The sequence below is a fragment of the Hylobates moloch genome, unplaced genomic scaffold (assembly GCF_009828535.3).
Source record: "Hylobates moloch isolate HMO894 unplaced genomic scaffold, HMol_V3 SCAFFOLD_2, whole genome shotgun sequence".
NCBI lineage: Eukaryota > Metazoa > Chordata > Mammalia > Primates > Hylobatidae > Hylobates > Hylobates moloch.
Window position 1 is genome coordinate 38,571,782 of NW_026652277.1, and position 19,830 is coordinate 38,591,611.

Here is a 19,830-nt window from a genome sequence, read left to right on the forward strand (position 1 = left end):
GACTTAAAAAAACCAGTTTAAAAAATAAATAAATGAAGATCTTCGATTAAATACATTATTTTCTTGTTACAAGTTGGTGCAGAGCCTTTTCATATTTTTTGTTTCATTTTAAATATTAATATATAGAAACAGTGATTCTGCAAGAGGGCATTTTTTTGCTGGTTGGTTTCTCAAATGTGAAAATGAATCTAAAACATAATATCAGTGTCTACAATGTATGTTAGTGATATTTGTTATTTTAAAGTAGAATTTATCCAAAATTGGGTTATAATAATTAGTTCTACTGTATACACTTAAGAAGCAGTCATGTGTTGCTGAATGACAGGGATACATCCTGAGAATTGTGTTGTTAGGTGATTTTGTCATGTGGACATCAATCATAGGGTGTACTTACACGAACTTTGATGGCATAGTCCATTACACACCTAGGCTACATGGCATAGCCTATTGCTCCTAGGCTACAAATCTGTACAGTATGTCACTGAACTGAATACTATAGGCAATGATAACATAATGGTAAGTATTTGTGTATCTAAACACAGAAAGGGTACAGTAAAAATATGATATAAAAGTTTAAAGATGGTAGAACTGTATAGGGCACTTACCATAAATGGAGCTTACTAGACTGGAAGTTGCTGGGTGTGTTAGGCCATTATTGCATTGCCATAAAGAAATACCTGAGGCAGGGCGCAGTGGCTTATGGCTGTAATCTCAGCACTTTGGGAGGCCAAGGCAGGTAGATCACCTGACGTCGGGAATTCGAGACCAGCTTGGCCAACATGGTGAAACCCTGTCTCTACTAAAAATACAAAAAATTGGCTGGGTGCGGTGGCTCACGCCTGTAATCCCAGCACTTTGGGGGGCTGAGGCAGGTGGATCACGAGGTCAGGAGATCGAGACCATCCTGGCTAACACAGTGAAACCCTGTCTCTACTAAAAGTACAAAAAAATTAGCTGGGTGTGGTGGCGGGCGCCTGTAGTCCCAGCTACTCGGGAGGCTGAGGTAGGAGAATGGCGTGAACCTGGGAGGCAGAGCTTACAGTGAGCCGAGATTGCACCATTGCACTCCAGCCTGGGCGACAGAGCAAGACGCCATCTCCCCCCCAAAAAATACAAAAAGTTAACTGGATGTGGTGGCATGTGTCTGTAATCCCAGCTACTTGGGAGGCTGAGGCAGGTGAATTGCTGGAACCTGGAAGGCTGAGGTTGCAGTGAGCTGAGATCACGCCACTGCACTCCAGCCTGGGCGACAGAGGGAAACTCCATCTCAAAACAAAACAAAACAAAATAAAACAAAACAACCCCCAAAATCTGAGACTGGGTAATTTATAAAGAAAAGAGGTTTAATTGGCTCTCAGTTCTGCAGGCTATACAGGAAGCATGGTGCCGGGCATCTGCTTGGCTTTGGGTGAGGCCTCAGGAAGCTTACAATCATGGTGGAAGGCAAAGAGGGAGCCAGTGTATTATATGGCAAGAGTGGGAGCAAGAGACAGTGGTGGGGGGTGGGGGGAAAATGTGCCACACACTTTTTATGTTTTTTACATTTTATTTATTTATTTATTTTGAGACAGGGTCTTGCTTGGTTGCCCAGGCTGAAGTGCAGTGGGATGATCTTGGCTCACTGAAGTCATGAACTTCCAGGCTCAAATAATCCTCCCACCTCAGCCTCCTGAGTAGCTGGGACTACAGGTGTGCAGCACCAAGACCGGCTATTTTGTTTTATTTTTGTAGAAACAAGGTATTGCCATGTTGCTCAGGCTGGTATCAAACTCCTGAGCTCAAGCCATCTGCCCAACTCAGCCTCCCAAAGTGTTGCAATTACAGGCGTCAGCCATAGCTCCCTGCAGCCACACACTTTTCAACAACCAGATCTCATGAAAACTCACTCACTATTGTGAGGACAGCACCACATCATGAGAGATCTGCCTCCAAGATCCAATCACTTCCTACCAGGCCTCACCTCCAACATTGGGGATTACAATTCAACATGAGATTTAGAGGGGAAAACATCCAGATTGTATCACTGGGTGAGTCAGTGAGTGAGTGGTGTGTGAATGTAAGGGCCTAGGACATCACTGTACATTAGCATAGACTTTAGAAACACTGTACACCTAAGCTACGCTAAATTTGTAAAACTAGTAACTGTGCTACAACTTTATGACAGCTAGACGTCACTAGGTGATAGGAATTTTTCAGCTCCATTATAATCTTATGAGACCACTGTCGTATATGCGGTTCATCATTGACTGAAATGTCATTCTGTAGCCAGTGACTGCATTTCTGTATCAGATTCTTATTACTATTCCTGTATTACTAATATTATTTTCAAGAGACTCAGCGGTGAAGCACACAGATTTATGAGTTAGGATTACTGGCTAAAACCTTACTCTACCATTTCCTAATTGTGTGGCTTTGGGCAGTTAACCTCTCTCTGTGCCTCATTTTCCTATATGTAAAATAAGGATAAAATAGAACCCACGTTGTAAGGTTGTTGTAAGGATTAAATGAACTAATTTAGGTATGTATACCACTTAAAACTGTATCTATATTTTTTTGTAAGCACTCTCTAAGTCCCAGCTATTATTGCTGCTGCAAAAACAGCAATACGGTAGTTCCCCCTCTGTGCGGTTTTGCTTTCTGCTATTTGTTATCTGTGATCAATTGCAGTCTGAAAATATTAAATGAAAAATTGTAGAAATAATAAATTCTTTGGTCTTCAATTGCACACTGTTCTGAATAGTGTGATGAAATCTTTTGCTATCCTGCTATCTCCCTCCCAGGATGTGAATCATTCCTTTCTCCAGCATATCCACACTGCAGATGCGATCGGCTGCCTGCCTGTTATTTGCTTTAGCCCTCTCAGTTAGCAGATTGACTGACACAGTATCACAGTTGTTGTATTCAAGCAACTCTTATTTTGCTTAATAATGGCCCTGCAGTGCAGGAGAAGTGATGCTGGAATATTATTAGAATTGTTCTATTTTATTATTAGTTATTGTTAATCTCTTACTGTGTCTAATTTAGATATTAAACTTTTTCATAGGTATGTATGCATAGGAAAAACATGGTCTATATAGGATTCAGTACTATCTATGGTTTCAGGCATCCACCGGGAGTCTTGGAATATATCCTCCATGAAGAAGTGGGTACTACTCTACTAATACTGCTACCATGTTTGTGTAGTGCTTTAGACATTGCATAAGGCTCTCATACTTGAGGCCTAAAGAAATCCTGTGGTGTAGGGGCCCCAATGTGGGACACCTTTCCTAATTCACCATAAGGGTAACAGCTGAAACTCCTATAACAAAAGACAGGTTAACAAGGGAAAAGCATAACACATTTACTTTATCAAAGTTTTATGTGACACAGGTGCCTTCAGAAATGAAGACCCAAAGACCCAGGGAAAACTGTTTATTTCTATGGTTAGGTTTGATGAAGAATAAACAGCAGTGTAGAAATGTGATTGGATAAAAGGGTATGATTTAATGGTAATAGATTGAGCACGGGAAACTCAGGAAGGCCTGTCTGTTCAGAATCTTCTTGGCCTCTCTGTGTAGGATTCCTTTCCCTAAAGTATGGGGCAGGCAGGTCGAGGCTGCAGTGAGCTGTGATGGCACCATTGCACTCTAGAGTGAGACCCTGTCTTAAAAAAAAAAAAAAAGTATGGGGCAGGCAGGTTGAGGCTGCAGTGAGCTGTGATGGCACCATTGCACTCTAGAGTGAGACCCTGTCTTAAAAAAAAAAAAAAAGTATGGGGCAGGACCTCCCTGGAAGGAGGGTCTTATGACCTTCTTTCACAGAAGGTAGGTCAGAGAATTTCTTTTCTTTTCTTTTCTTTATGGCCAGCTCTCACACAGAAAGGTAGGGGAAGGTCAGGGTGACCATCTTGCTTCTGAGGCCCTCCCAATCTCTTTCAGCTCAAAGTTGTTGGGGTAGTATTTTCTGAGCCCCAGCTAATACTAAATACTAAAATAATTTGTAGCTATGTGTATAAAATGCATTTGTGTTATGTTACAGCATTTTGCGATGGCTGCTTGCATAGGAGAGTGCTGAAATGGCCAAAGTAGAGCAATCCCTCCCATTCCCAATGTCACAGAGCAACTCCATTCACTCCTTCCCGCCCTCCCTTCCTCTTTCCTTCTCTTTTCATCCTTCAACATCTTATATACTTGGGGGATCTCATCGTGAACTAAGGGTATGCAGGCCTTGAACTCATGAGCATAGTCTAGCTATATGACAACCATGTGCTGTGTGCTCACTTTTCTTTTTTCTTTTCTTTCTTTTTTTTTTTTTTTGAGATGTTGTCTTACTCTGTCACCCAGGCTGGAGTGCAGTAGTGCCATCTGGGCTCACTGTAACCTCTGCCTCCCGGGTTCAAGGGATTCTCCTGCCTCAGCCTCCCTAGTAGCTGAGACTACAGGCATGCATCACCATGCACAGCTAATTTTTGTATTTTTTGGTACAGAGGGGGTTTCACCACGTTGGCCAGGCTGGTCTCAAACTCCTGACCTCAAGTGATCTGCCCGCCTCAGCCTCCCAAAGTGCTGGGATTACAGGCATGAGCCACTGCACCTGGCCCTGTGTGCTCATTTTCATTATCACTCCATCAGCTACAGAAACATTGACTTTCTGGTGCAGAGGATGTTTCTTGGATGCTGAAGAAAACACAAGCTCTGGCAGTTCATCACTTTTTTCCTACTACCTACAAAAACCCTACTTAACCTAAGTATTTTATAGTCTTTTTTTCCTGCTTTTTTTTTTAACTTTTTCTTTCTGAAGGTGAAAGAAATGAAAAAAAAAAAACTCTAAAATTAATTCCCAAGAAATAGCCTAATTTTATTTTTAATGTGTTTATTTATAATGCTATTTAGTTTTCATAATAATAGATATTTTAGTAAATTTCACCTAGTTTCATAATCACATAATCATTTTTCTTTTGTTGTTTAGGTTGTTTCTAATTTCTTACTTTATAATGCTGTGAGCAATATTTTGATGTTTACAGCATTCTCTCTAATTTTCTTTCTGTTGGGACAAATTTCCAAGACAACAATTCTTAAGAAAAAGTGTATGAATATTTTCATAGCTTGAGACCATCACCTTTTTTCAAAGTATACCTTTGCTAACATTATAGTCATTATAACTAAATTTTGCTAATTTTAATTGTCCTAAAGTCTTGTTTCTAGGAATTCTTTTGCTCTATGAAGATGACCTTTCCAAGACCCTAATGTGCAGGCTTACCACTGTAAACTTTTTGACTATTTTTATTGTCTTTTCTTTTTTTTTTTGAGACGGAGTCTTGCTCTGTCACCCAGGCTGGAGTGCAGTGGCGCGATCTCAGCTCACTGCAAGCTCCACCTCCTGGGTTCACGCCATTTCCATTCTCCTGCCTCAGCCTCCCGAGTAGCTGGGACTACAGGCACCCGCCACCGTGCCCGGCTAATTTTTTGTATTTTTAGTAGAGACGAGGTTTCACCGTGGTCTCGATCTCCTGACCTCGTGATCTGCCCGCTTCAGCCTCCCAAAGTGCTGGGATTACAGGCGTGAGCCACCGCGCCCAGCCCTTTTATTGTCTTTTCTAAGGTAAATTGAATATTCAGAAAGTTTGAAATCATTAAAAAACCTATTTCTGCTTTTTTTTTGGTAAGGAGTTGTGAAAATTAGCTAGAATGTTTGCTAAATTTAATTTTTTTTTTTTTTTTTTTTTTTTTTTTTGAGATGTAGTCTTGCTCTGTCACCCAGGCTGGAGTGCAGTGGAGCAATCTCGGCTTACTGCAACCTCTGCCTTCTGGGTTCAAGCGATTCTCCTGCCTCAGCCTCACAAGTAGCTGGGATTACAGGCGCCTGCCACCACACCTGGCTAATTTTTGTATTTTTAGTAGAGACAGTGTTTCACCATGTTGGTTAAGCTAGTCTCGAACTCCTGACCTCAGGCGATCTGCCCTCCTTGGCCTCCCAAAGTGCTGGGATTACAGGCATGAGCCACCGCGCCTGGCTGCTAAATTTAAAGAGATAAAAGTACTATTCATTTAGTTTACTGTATGTCCCTAAGGTCAGGAATAACGTATTTTTTTAGAAATGGTAGATTAACAGCAAATTTTGTTAAACACAAATATTACCTTAAACATTCACTGAGTCTTTCCATTAAATTTTCTCATTTATTCATTTATTTCAGAAAGATGTGGAAGATTATGTGCAAAGGGATATTATTATAAGGGAACAAAGAGCTTTCCCTTTAAGAAATACTATTGTGCACTTAAAAGCCATTGCAAAATTTTTAGAGTGAGGTGTCTTTTAGGAAGTAGAAGAGAGATTTCCAAATTTACGAAAGTCTCATGGAACAATGTATAGGTGATTATTTATCTACCTTGGAAATAAACAAGAGGGTTTCCAAATAAATAAGTGTCTTATTTCAAATTTTCTCAAGTCATTAAGACATTAACTTTGGGAGTATATAATTTTCTTCATGGGTTTACAGATTATTTAAGGGTCTTTCCTCCACATTTTGAACAATAAATGGTTAGATACTAAGTTATGTGTGAACTGTAAAATTCACACGTATCACAGGTACATGACCATTTTAGTTCCTCAGTTTAACCTACAACTAGTCTCTATTACTTTGACCACTGGATTATTATGTAAGAATTTTAATTTACAGTGTTACTTGATGTCCACTAGAGGGGACCAAACCACGAACAGAATATATGCTTCTATTATTCCTCCAAGTGGTGAAAAACCCAAGCCATTTCATATGGCCCACTTGAAATCACAAGTTAGTCTTCAGTGTTTCCTATTTCTAAAAGGCTAACTCTATCAGGATATACAAGCAAATGTATGAAAACATTGGGGAGTCAATATTAGACATAATATTTTAGAGTAAAGCTAAAGCTTGCCAAGAGTCTTTGATAACTTGAAAGTTTATCAATTCTTACAAAAACAATAAACTATTTTGAGATTGCTCAACTTTTAATAAATACCACATTTATATGTTTTTAAAAAACACTTGACTTATTTGACAAGAAGATGAAGGTGAATTTTGAAATATGACTCCATAATGTAGTATATGAATGTATTTGGGGTCATGATAACTATACATGAGATTTTATTGGAACAATGTTGTTTATTGGGACAATTTTATCAGTGAATAACTTAAAATTAATAAAGCCTACAACATTTTTGTAATTCTGTAATTTAAAATGCCATGGTTTGAAAATATTGTTTTCCAAAATAAAGTTCATGTGTATCTTAGGACTCTGTGAATTTCAAGTTCACTATCTCTGTTATTACTTGAAATCTCTGATTTGTAAGATTTTCATGATATGAAGCAGTACATTTTGCGTAGTTCACAAAATGTTCTAACAAATGTGAAAGCATTTTCATATTTTGTGAAAATATTCTAAGAAAAATAAAAAGATTTTATGTCATGTAAGTATAATTTAAGAAACTTAGATTGCAATAATTTTCAAAATAAAAAGTAAGCACACAGAAAAGTATCACTGTGTAGAACTATAGGTCCTAAACAATTTATTTTTATATGAGCAGCTTGAATTTTACTGCCAAATTAGTTTAAAAATATCAGACTTAATGTGGAAAATAAAAACATGACTTGTTTAAAACAACAAAAACAATCACAACAAAACCATTAAACCACAAAGATCTATCATGTGTCCGATCTATTTCTCTGCAAAATACAGAAAAATATTGCAGAAACTAAATGTCCACTAGATGCCACACTTCCTTTGCTGAGTTAAGCAGTACTTTGACTCCTGACAAGCTTTATGCAGATGCTACTGTATCTGGTAACAGGACCCCAACTCAATTGTCTTTTCCCTTACATTCTTTCGCTCCTACTATGATATGCCTAATCATCCAAAATTTGCTTAGTAGTGGTACGTTATAAAGTTCTGCTGAGATTCTTAGGCACAAGTACAGAGAGTTATATTTGCTGACTTTAAAGATCAAGTCAGAGTTAACATCCCTCATTTTGGAGCACTGTGTGTGTGTGTGTGTGTGTGTGTGTGCTGTGATGACAGCTAAAGACTTTTTTCTTCCCACCATTTCATTTTTAAATTTACATTTTTTTTCATTTTGTATATATATTCTCTGTTTCCTCTCTCAAGAAAAACATAGAAAGGCCAATTTTTAAAAAATATAATAAGGAGAAGTAACTTAACTTTTTGGAAAACTACGTTGAATGAAACTGACTAAATTGTCTTTAGAGACACTGACATTTATTTTTTCAGATTAATGTCAGTGGCTAATTTTTTTGTATTTTTAGTAGAGATGGGGTTTCACCATGTTAGCCAGGATGGTCTCGATCTCCTGACCTCGTGATCCACCTGCTTTGGCCTCCCAAAGTGCTGAGATTACAGCACTTGTAACCTGAAGTTTTCAGAGATCATTAAAATGGAAAAAAAATGACAGAAATAGGAGAAGTACAAGGCATTATCCCACAAGCTCCCACTCCATGTTATGAAACAAGGCTAACAGGACTACTAAGTATTGAGAATATTTACAGTGAACTTGAACCACAAGTATTTGATGTAGCTGTGAATTGTCATTTATGACATCTCCATGGAAATGTAATCTGAGATTAGCATTTGATAATATAAAATAAATAATGTATCTTAATCATGTGATAGTGTGAGGCCAGTTCTCTGTCTTCCTCCAGATTACCAGTCACCTAAGCAATTTTTCCCTAGAAGAATTACAACTTTATGGCACTGTGTTTTCCCTACTTCCAAAATCTTTTGAGGATTTGATCACTATATCTAATCACTAAGAAATCTGCAGTGAATTTAAAAAACTGCACCTAATCTGATTTCAGTTGTTGAAGTAGCTAGTGAATTTTACCTCTTAGTGTGTATTTTTTTCTTTTTCTTTTTTTTTTTTTTTTGAGGCGGAGTCTCGCGCTCTCACCCAGTCTGGAGTGCAGTGGCGCGATCTCGGCTCACTGCAAGCTCCGCCTCCCGGGTTCACCCCATTCTCCTGCCTCAGCCTCTCCTAGTAGCTGGGACTACAGGCGCCCGCCACCACGCCCGGCTAATTTTTTGTATTTTTAGTAGAGACGGGGTTTCACTGTGGTCTCGATCTCCTGACCTCGTGATCCGCCTGCCTCGGCCTCCCAAAGTGCTGGGATTACAAGCGTGAGCCACCTCGCCTGGCCAGTGTGTATTTTTTTCTAAATTAATGTTTTGAAAATTAATTTTCAGATCAACCCCTTTCTTTGTAACCTGTATGGAAGACTCTTCTTCGCCCCTGTTTCTCTCTGTAACTGACATAAACTAAACTAAACTATTGGCCAATCAATTCTAGAGAGGAGGAAAATATCAAACAGATCTTCAATCTAAAACAACAATGACAACAGCAAACAAAAAACAAACAAATCAATGCAATTACTTTGATTAGTAAATCTAGATAATCTGTATATATACAACAGGAGGTTATCAAAATAAATTACTGTTTTTCATTCCTAGTAATTTTTTCCCACAAATGTAGCATCTATTGTTAAATACTTCATTAAGTGGGAAAGTTAAACAATTTGTGATAATTTTCCCAAGGAAACTTGAAGAAATATATTAATCCAAACATGGCTCTGTTTAAAGGGCTCAAGTAAACAAAGCGAGATAATTCTGACACCTCCTAAAAGCTGATCTAAGAACAGATTTTGTCTGTAAATTCTAGCGTCTCTATGAGTATCTTTAATAGTATACACTATTAACTATTTAATAGTATACACTATTAACTATTTAATAGTATACACTATTAACTATTTAATAGTATACACTATTAACTATTTAATAGTATACACTAAAAAGCCCAAAGGGCCATTTAGAAATGAAGAAATCTTGGGGACTTGGAGTCCTCAAAAAACACTTTTTCCCCTCATCTGAAAGATGAAAGTGTGGTAGAGATACTATAATTTGTCCTATAACTTATTTCCATTGAATTCTAAGAGTTAAGTGGATTCTGCCTTACTGATAGACTTTACCTTTAACCCTCTCATTTTCTAGGAAATGTATCTGTATCAGAAATCATCCAGAAAAAAAATTGCTGGCAGTCAATGTAACTGAGCAGCAAGAATATGGTTTGCATCATTCTAGGCATTGAGGAGAATAATAAATGAAGTCCTCACAATTCTTTTTAAAAGTTAGAGGTAAGATACACTGCTGCACGTTGATGAAAGTTAGAATGTGTTTAGATCTGGATCCTGCTAAAAAATTAGGTCAAGGGTGCAGGGCAGCAGCCTGGTGTATGTCTTGTCAGGGGGGATGCTCTCCTTAAGCAATCAGTAATATCTTAAAAATTTAAAACCCTGGCCGGGCGCGGTGGCTCACGCCTGTAATCCCAGCACTTTGGGAGGCCGAGGCGGGTGGATCACGAGGTCAGGAGTTCAAAATCAGCTGGGCGTAGTGGTGGGTGCCTGTAATCCCAGCTACTCGGGAGGCTGAGGCAGAGAATTGCTTGAACCTGGGAGGCGGAGGTTGCAGTGAGCCGAGATGGCGCCACTGCACTCCAGCCTGGGCTACAGAGCAAAACTCCGTCTAAAAAAAAAAAAAAAAAAAAAAAAATAGAAAACCCTAATAGTAGAACACTTCACTGTTCAACTCTTCTAACAATACAGAAGTATTAATAGGATATTTAAGTAAGGTCTCAAGTTGGAGTACAGTAAGTTAGTGTTGATACTTTTTCTATAGGTATGTGTATATTATAGAAGAGTGATTTGAATAATTATATTTTTTATAATAATAATATTCATTACCTCCTTACTATGTATACACATCTCCTCCAGGTCTTTGAGTACAAAAGGAGGACTTAGAAAGTCATAAAGTTCTTTACATCTTTCTTAAAGACAAGAAGGGCCTAGATCTTGGGCACTCAAATTGCCTTTTTGGTTTCCCTGGGTCAGGAAATACTATTATCTGTATTTGCTCTTCTGTGCCTATTGTCCCTCGCCACTACCCTGCCCAACAGTCAGCAGACTCAACCAACTATCTATAAAAATGGTGAGAAAATAGAAGTTAAATCTTTAGCAGGTTACCTGTTAGGTTTAAGATTTGGCTGGTCCTCAAAATTACCCTAAAGGAAAAATTACTCTTCCTTCCAAGATCATCACTAAACTGATGGCAAACAAGTTTGAGCTTAGTTGTTTCCCAGAACATATTTGTCCCAAACAATGTCTTGTTGTGAGTTGGCATTCTCACCGGGTTCTCCAAGAAGTATATAGATGAACCCAAATTTGTGTGAAATGCTCCACTTTCATTATGGGATCACCATTAATTCCTTCAAGTCCATTCTGTCTCTCTCCATCCCAGTTCTAATGCTTAAATTCTTCTGAGACCTTGTATGAGGTGAACAGTTCACATACAATAAAAGGCTGGAGTCTGATGCCAAATGAATATGGTAATATAAGTGCAAGGTAGAAATAGTCTGAAAAAGATATAAGCTCTGTGGATTTAAAATTGGCCTAATGCATCTAGAGACATATGAATGTAGCAAGGACAGGATCATACCTCCAAAATTTTGGCCAAGTCATATCTATAAGGCATCAGACCCAATATATTCCAAAAGAGTACAAAATTGATTGAGAGCTCAAAGTAAAAATAATTTATTAGTGAATATTAAATGCTAAAATTAATATTTAAAGTCATTGATTATTGTTGATTTTATCACTGATTTTTTTTTTGTGAAAAATTTTGCAATGTGAAAACAAGGCCCTCTAGACAATAAAGTCTTATAGCACTATGAAAATAAAATGGTGGGATATTGGTACAAGGACAGGTATACACATTTATGGAATTGAATAGGTAGCCTATAAAATGGGAAGAATACATGATCATTACTTTGTCTCTTTCTCTTATCACTACTTACTTATTTCATTTATCTTTTTTTTTTTTTTTTTTTTTTTTTTTTTTTTTTTGAGACAGAGTCTCGCTGTCGCCCAGGCTGGAGTGCAGTGGCGCGATCTCGGCTCACTGCAGGCTCCGCCTCCCAGGTTCACGCCATTCTCCTGCCTCAGCCTCCCGCGTAGCTGGGACTACAGGCGCCCACCACCACGCCCGGCTAATTTTTTGTATTTTTAGTAGAGACGGGGTTTCACCGTGTTAGCCAGGATGGTCTCGATCTCCTGACCTCGTGATCCGCCCGCCTCGGCCTCCCAAAGTGCTGGGATTACAGGCGTGAGCCACTGCGCCCGGCCTTATTTCATTTATCTTTATTATTTTTCTATCCCTCTTTTATCTATCTAATCTATATATTTGTCATGTTTCTTCTTTTTTATTTGAGATGAGCACAGAGAAAACATATATGTAAAATCAAGAACTAAAGCCAGCACTATAAAAATATGAATAAGAATTTAAGAATAGAGAGGAATTTTCCTCCACCATATACAGACAAAAAAGGTCCATTTAGACCTTTGGCTTTGAGCTTCAAGGCAGCCAAAGGGAAAAGAGATAAAGTCCATTATATATTTCTAGTGTAAGAGAGAAAAAAAATCTTATTTTTTCAGGAAAAGCAAGACGTCTCCTAGTAAGCTTTACAAGAAATTTCTCACATAGAGCTCCATAAAGGGACAACAGAATATAGTTTGGGCAATCTTTTTCTTATTGCAACAAAACATAAAGAAACAGTGTTTTTTTTTTTTGAGATGGAGTCTTACTCTGCCAGGCTAGAGTGCAGTGGTGCCATCTCAGCTCACTGCAACCCTTGCCTCCCAGGTTCAAGCAATTTTCCTGCCTCAGCCTCCCAAATAGCTGGGACTACAGGCATGTGCCACCACACTTGGCTAATTTTTTTGTATTTTTAGTAGAGATGGGGTTTCACCATGTTAGCCAGGATGGTCTCAATCTCCTAACCTCGTGACCTGCTTCGGCCTCCCAAAGTGCTGAGATTACAGGCGTAAGCCACTGCACCTGTCCCAAGAAACAGTTTTTTTTTTTTTTTTTTGAGACGGAGTCTCGCTCTGTTGCCCAGGCTGGAGTGCAGTAGCGCGATCTCGGCTCACTGCAAGCTCCGCCTCCCGGGTTCACGCCATTCTCCTGCCTCAGTCTCTCCGAGTAGCTGGGACTACAGGCGCCCGCCACCACGCCCGGCTAATTTTTTGTATTTTTAGTAGAGACGGGGTTTCACCGTGGTCTCGATCTGCTGACCTCATGATCCACCCGCCTCAGCCTCCCAAAGTGCTGGGATTATAGGTGTGAGCCACCGCACCCGGCCAAGAAACAGTTTTTTAAAAGACTGTATCTTAGATTAGGCCAGGCATGGTGGCTCATGCCTGTAATCCCAGCACTTTGGGAGGCCAAGGCAGGTGGATCACCTGAGGTCAGGAGTTCGAGACCAGCCTGACCAACATGGTGAGACCCCATCTCTATTAAAAATACAAAAATTAGCCAGATGTGGTGGCACGTGCCTGTATCCCAGCTACTCGGGAGGCTGAGGCAGGAGAATTACTTGAACCAGGGAGGTTGCAGTTAGCAGAGATCGTGCCATTGCACTCCAGCCTGGGAGACAAGAGTGAAACTCCATCTCAAGGGGAAAAAAAAAGACTGTATCTTTTTTAGACTGTATCTTAGATCATTTTTCACTAAAAGCTAATGACAAAACAGAAGAATAGAAATTCTTATACAAGAGAATTATAAACTAGTGTTTGCCATATGTGGTAGGCAGGATTCTAAGATGTCCTTCAAGATTCCCATCTTCTGGTGCACACGTTCTGAATAATCCCTCTGCTTGCCTGAGGCTGGGACTCAGGATATAATGAGGATATAATGGGATGTCACTCCTTGATTGTGGATATAATGGGATGTCACTCCTTGATTATGTTTTGTTACCCGGCAAAAGGGATTTTGCAGATGTAATCAAGGTCCCTAGTCAGTTGATTGAGGGTAGGCCTGACCTAATGAAGTTAAGTGCTTAAATAAGGTGGAGAGATTTTTCTCCTGGCCTTACAGGAGCATGCTGTCATGGTGTGGAGAGGGCCACGTGACAGGTAACTGTGGGATGCCTCTGAAAGCTGAGAAGGAGGCCAGGCGTGGTGGCTCGTGCCTGTAATCCCAGCACTTTGGGAGGCTGAGATGGGTGGATCACGAGGTCAGGAGTTCAAGACCAGCCTGGCCAAGATAGTGAAACCCCATCTCTACTAAAAATACAAAAATTAGCCAGGTGTGGTGGTAGGCACCTGTAATCCCAGCTATTTGGGAGGCTAAGGCAGGAGAATCACTTGAACCTCAGAGGTGGAGGTTGCAGTGAGCCGAGATCGTGCCGCTGCACTCCAGCCTGGGTGACAGCTGAGAAGGGCCACCACTTGGCAGCCTCCAAGAAAGGAGAACCTCAGGCTTACAACTGCAAGGAACTGAATTCTGCTAGTAACAAGTGAGCTTAGTAAAGGAGCCTGAAACTTGGGTAAGATTGCAGTCCGATTAATGCCTTGACTTCAGCCTTGTAGGACACTGAACAGAGAACCAGCAGTGCCATGCTGGACTTCTAAACTACGGATTCAGGTAAGAAAAATGGGTGTTTTAAGTTGTTAAATTTGTACTAATACATAACATAGCAAGAGATAACAAATATACTGTGCTTGGAAAACCTACACAGACCAATAAATCTCCTCAAAATATTTGTCCCAACTTTCTACATTGACAAGTAAGGAAATAATCCACAGTAACAACTATTATAGAAGTTGAAAACTGGTGCCCGTGGCCTGAATTCAGCACTAGATGTATACTGTTTAGCTTGCACTGTTAAAAACATGTTTAAAAAATTCAGTTTTCAGTATCTTAAAATTGAGAAATTATTCCTGGCACAAAAAATGTCTACTTCTGGTTTCTCTTTTTTTTTTTTTGAGCTGGAGTTTTGCTCTTGTTGCCCAGGCTGGAGTGTGACGGCAGGATCTCGTCTCATTGCAACCTCTGCCTCCCAGGTTCAAGTGATTCTCCTGCCTCAGCCTCCTGAGTAGCTGGGATTACAGGTGCGCACCACCACGCCCGGCTAATTTTGTATTTTTAGTAGAGATGGGGTTTCTCCAAGTTGGTCAGGCTGGTCTCCAACTCCCAACCACAGGTGATCCACCCGCTTCGGCCTCCCAAAGTTCTGGGATTACAGGTGTGAGTCACCTTGCCCGGCTCTGGCTACTCTTTAAAAACAAAAAGGAACAATGAGCCTTGATTCTATTTGGAAATAATGACCTAGACCAAGGACTTAGTTTCTTCCTTTAAATGAAACTTCTGCTTCCATTTTGCTATATCCCCCTACGCTGTTTTTAAAAATTGCACCAAGATACTTCTCTCATTTCACTCATTTGCATTATCTGCCTGATGGCTGTATAACAAGTGAGATAAATTATAAGCACCATATAAAAAGAAACATATGTTATATATGCAATATACATAAATTTTTGTATGTGTAGATATATGGTACTTGTATACTTATACATTATTTATAAATATAATCCAATCCATTTCACTTTACGAAAAACTCCCTTTTTAGCATTTTTTTCCTTTCATGTTGCAAAGAACTTTCTAATTGGGGAAGCAATTATTGTTGTGTTGCCCTCAGTTATGAGCCTGGGGTCCCTGAGCCTTTTGGGGCCCCTTTAGATCACACTGTAAACTACATAAAAAATGCTACTCAGTGTACATATCCTGGTTTTGAATATATTTTCATACTTAGTCTTAACAGAAGTTAAAAGAAGAAAGATGATGTTAAGATCATAATTGCAAACTTAACCCTTGTCCAGTTCCCACATAAGGGGTCCAAACAAACTCATCAAATGGAATAACCAGTTTTGGGACAAGTTAACTAGCTACATTGTTTACTTATTATTTAGAGCAGTATAGCCACAGACAGATTATGTTATGGACTGAATGTTTGTGTTTCTCTTAAACTCGTACGTTGAAATATGTGGAAATCACCCACAATGTGATGGAATGAGGAGGTGGGGCCTTTGGAAGGTGAGTACATCAGGAGGATGGAGGCCTTATGAATGGGATTAGTGCCATCACAAGAAGAAACAGGAGAGCTTCCCCCCTCTCTCTGTTCCCCACTGTGTGAGAATACAACAAAAAGAAGGCCATTTGCAAATCCGAAAAGGGACCCCCACCAGAATCTGACCATACTGGCACCATGATTTTGGACTTTCCAGCCTCCAGAACTGTGATAAATTAATTTCTGTTGTCTGAACTAGCCAATCTGTGGTATTCTATTATAGCAGCTGGAACTGGCTGAAGTGAACTATAATTGCTGTTATTTAAATTCTGTTACTCACATGGGTGTTTTGACATAGAGCTTGTAGATGAACATAGAAATCCTGATTTTAGGGCGGGAAATGATCTTGTAGTAGATTACAAAAATGGCTACAAATTCTTTCCATCCATTTATATACTCTCCCCCGCTTTTTTTTATACTCTCCCCCCACCTTTTTTTTTAGAGTGTAACGTTGCATTTCCTCCCACAAAGAGTGGAATCTATTTCTTAATGACTTGAATCTGGGCCATGTGACTTGCTTTGAACTGTAGGAGAGTAGCAAATGTAATAGAGATAGGGAACTTGGCTTTTGGGGGCTTGCCTCTCTTGCTGGTCTTGTGAATCCTATATCTACTACAATATCAATGAGCCTGGCAAGCCTGGCAGGGTGATCAGGTTCATGGCTCACTTACCATGTTGTTTCAGTAGACAACCAACTGATCTCCCTACATGAGAGTAAAACTTTGAATACCAGCTGATCAGAGACACATGTAGGGTGTCCAACTCATCTTCATTTGGCAGGAAAACTGAGATGGTCAATTACCCCAGACACATGATTGAGCCCAGCCAAGACTAGCACAAGAGCCATTGTCTGAGTTCAACCCAGTTTTCTTACCCCCAAATCATGAGTGAATACATACATAAGTTTTTTTTTTTCTAGCATAGTTTGTTATGATGTAGAAGCTAACTGATACAGACTTTTAGAGACCTATCCAGTTCATTTACCTTGTTTTGGAGATCAGAGAGATATTGAAATTCAGAGATAAAATGATACCCAAGGTCACTTATCAGGTAAGTATTAAGTTTGTCAAGTAAATCAAAGCCAATGTTAACAAATGCCAGGGGAAATCTTCCAAGGGAAAATATTTGGATAGTAGTATATAAAAAATCCACAGGTGATGACTACCCAATTATGTACATATGGAGAAGCTGTATAATACAGCATACAAAAGCAAGGGTTTTGAAGTTAGGAAGATGTGAATTCAAATTCTACTTGATCATTTCAGATCTTAGACAATTTACCCAGCCTGCTTAATCAGTAGTTTCCTCAGTGTGAAATGGGCATATTTATATATACACCAATAGGTTTTATAATGTGTGAATTAATTTAATACAATAATCTAAAGTATTATATATAATGCCTGGCACATAGGAAAAACTTCATAAATGGTAGCGATTGTTTTTATGAATATGCATGTTATAGAGTCATTAAAACACTTGTTTATGGTGTTTTAGTATTTGGTTTTGGACAATCCTAGTAGTGGCCTTGGACTGTCATTTGCATCGCTAGTCCCAGATAGAATATAGACTAAGAAGCAGAGAGCCTAATTTTAGTTATTTTATGCCTCGTTTTTTTTCCAATTTCTGTAACTATCATAAACATTTACAGCTGCAATATTAGGAAGCTATCTGTGGTTAATTCTGTTTTTAATAATCTCTTTTCTGTTTATAGCCAATTTGAAAAGAAAATTTTCCTACACATAGACCCTAGTTAAAATTTACTCAATCATTTTTGTTTGCAAGTATTAGTTATTATATGGGTTTCAGATAATTATAAAGGAATATTACTAAGACATTAAAGAACAAAATATTCACATTAGCAAAACTAGCCTTAAAACTGTTTGAAGAGTAAAAGGTAACTCAGAAGCCAGAAGACACTAAAATATTCTGATTGGACTTATTGCCGCAATGAATGGCAAGCTGGTACAGTTAAACGGAAAGCCATTCAGGTAACCAAAACACAAACAAAAAAAAGACACCAGCTGTAAATCTCCAGCTGCAGATGGAAGAAAGAAACATTACAGAAAAAGCATCTTAAACTTCTCCGTACTGTAGTTTTTGTGAATGACCATTGTAATGTCTCTGGTATGGGAGCACATTAAGAAGAAAAGGCAAGATCAACACCGTGACCACACCACAAGCCTCAGGAAAGGCATTGTCAGTTTATTGTTGAAGGCACATTGTTTAACATTTCACCGAGGAAAATATCCCTTGGTATTTCAGGGGCAAAGTTGCATCTGCAAAGCTTTCTCTGTTTACAGTTGTCTTCTCATAAATTCCATGGTAAACAACCTACTCTCCATAAGGTGATTTCTCTATAGGCATCTAATTTAAATAATAATTATAGTCTCTGAATTTGACATTAGCATATTTTTATACTGTGGAATAAGATTGTATTAAAAAATTCTAGATGTGAGGTCAATCTCAGGAAATAAAATTTTACTGGATGATACTGTGATTATGTTTTAGAGTACAAATTAAGGTCTTCATTATATAATTAATATCTTAAAAAATTGTTACCAAGCAGATTAAAAAAATAAAGGAGCTCACATACATTTTTATTTAGGCAACCATAAAATAATATTGCTTTAAGCCTATGTATGCAGAGCGAATTATTTGGTATTTTAAAGGTGCTTAAGTGTGTACTTGTACAGAGGAAGCTCTCTATCTATAGGACAGGTTTAAGGCACAATAGCAGCATTACTAGCTTCTCCAAGTATTCCCACCAGGGAGCCTTCATCTATCCCTGGTGAGACCAGAATGAGTTGGTAGTTCAAATTCCATAGCCCATTCAGTCTCCTGAGACTTCAAACGAGGGAGCCAATTATGATGGTGGGTGCTGGGTTGTAGACTTGTGTCCATGATTAATCAGACTGGGTCTGCCTCCAGTTCACATTATAAACTCCAGCGAGTGACACTCAGGTGATGTAGCTTTCACTCAGGCCCACATAGACTGGGTTTAAACTGATGAACTGACATTCTGCAAGAGAAGCTTCTTATTAGTCCCTTGAGTTTATCAAAAGCCATCAATTACTTCCTTGGTGGACTACCTTATGCAGCAGCTAGCATTCACTTTTATATCACCTTTTAAAGAGCAGGGCCTGATATTTATAAAAAATAATATGAAATTTGGCATGACACCTAAGAAATTTAACATAGACAGCTAAATAATAGCATGTTTTCTTCTGTAAGAGATAATACTATTTGATTAGATAAGATGAATAAATAAAAACTCTCTGAAGTTTTAATTTTTAACAGTTTTACTTTAAAAAACATATTTATTTGGTTTATCCAGGTGAAGTGTTAATGTTTAGAAATGACTGCACATTTAGAAATACATATCCAAGCAAAGGAAAATTGTAAATTTAGGGACATAAGAGAAATTACATTTCAATAAAGGATAATGTATATGATAAACACTGTTATTATAATGCTTCTTGGTGTTGCTGAACAAACAATTTTATGAATTAGGTTTTACCCAGAGATACTGGATACCATAGAAGAGCATTATTAAGTATCGAGTCAATAACTTTCCTTTTAGAAGGACTAGAATAAGAAAAGGATCTCATTCTAAACTCCTCCAATAGTTTGTATGAAAACTTTTTAACTTTAAATTGATTTTAAATGGGAAAAAAGGAAATACTTGAGCTCACAGTCTAAATTATAAAATAGCTATTTATAATTTTTAACATGTTATTCTTTAAAGGCCTAATCAGTGATCAAAAGGTTGCGATGGTTTGTTTTACTTCTACTCTAGAGTATGTATATGCATTTTATGTACTGATGACTCTTTTAATCTTGTAAGAACCAGAT

The 19,830-nt window shown here is 38.6% G+C and overlaps 1 long non-coding RNA gene across 1 annotated transcript in view; it reads left to right on the forward strand.

The window, feature by feature from the left end:
• LOC116474904 (uncharacterized) overlaps nt 1–17,971 on the forward strand; it is a 42,145-nt gene extending 24,174 nt beyond the window's left edge. Inside the window, exons 6-8 of the long non-coding RNA XR_004249770.1 lie at nt 10,011–10,153; nt 16,898–17,028; nt 17,690–17,971. This is a non-coding gene — a long non-coding RNA (uncharacterized LOC116474904). The remainder of the gene's footprint in view (nt 1–10,010; nt 10,154–16,897; nt 17,029–17,689) is intronic.
• Nucleotides 17,972–19,830: the final 1,859 nt, after the last annotated feature.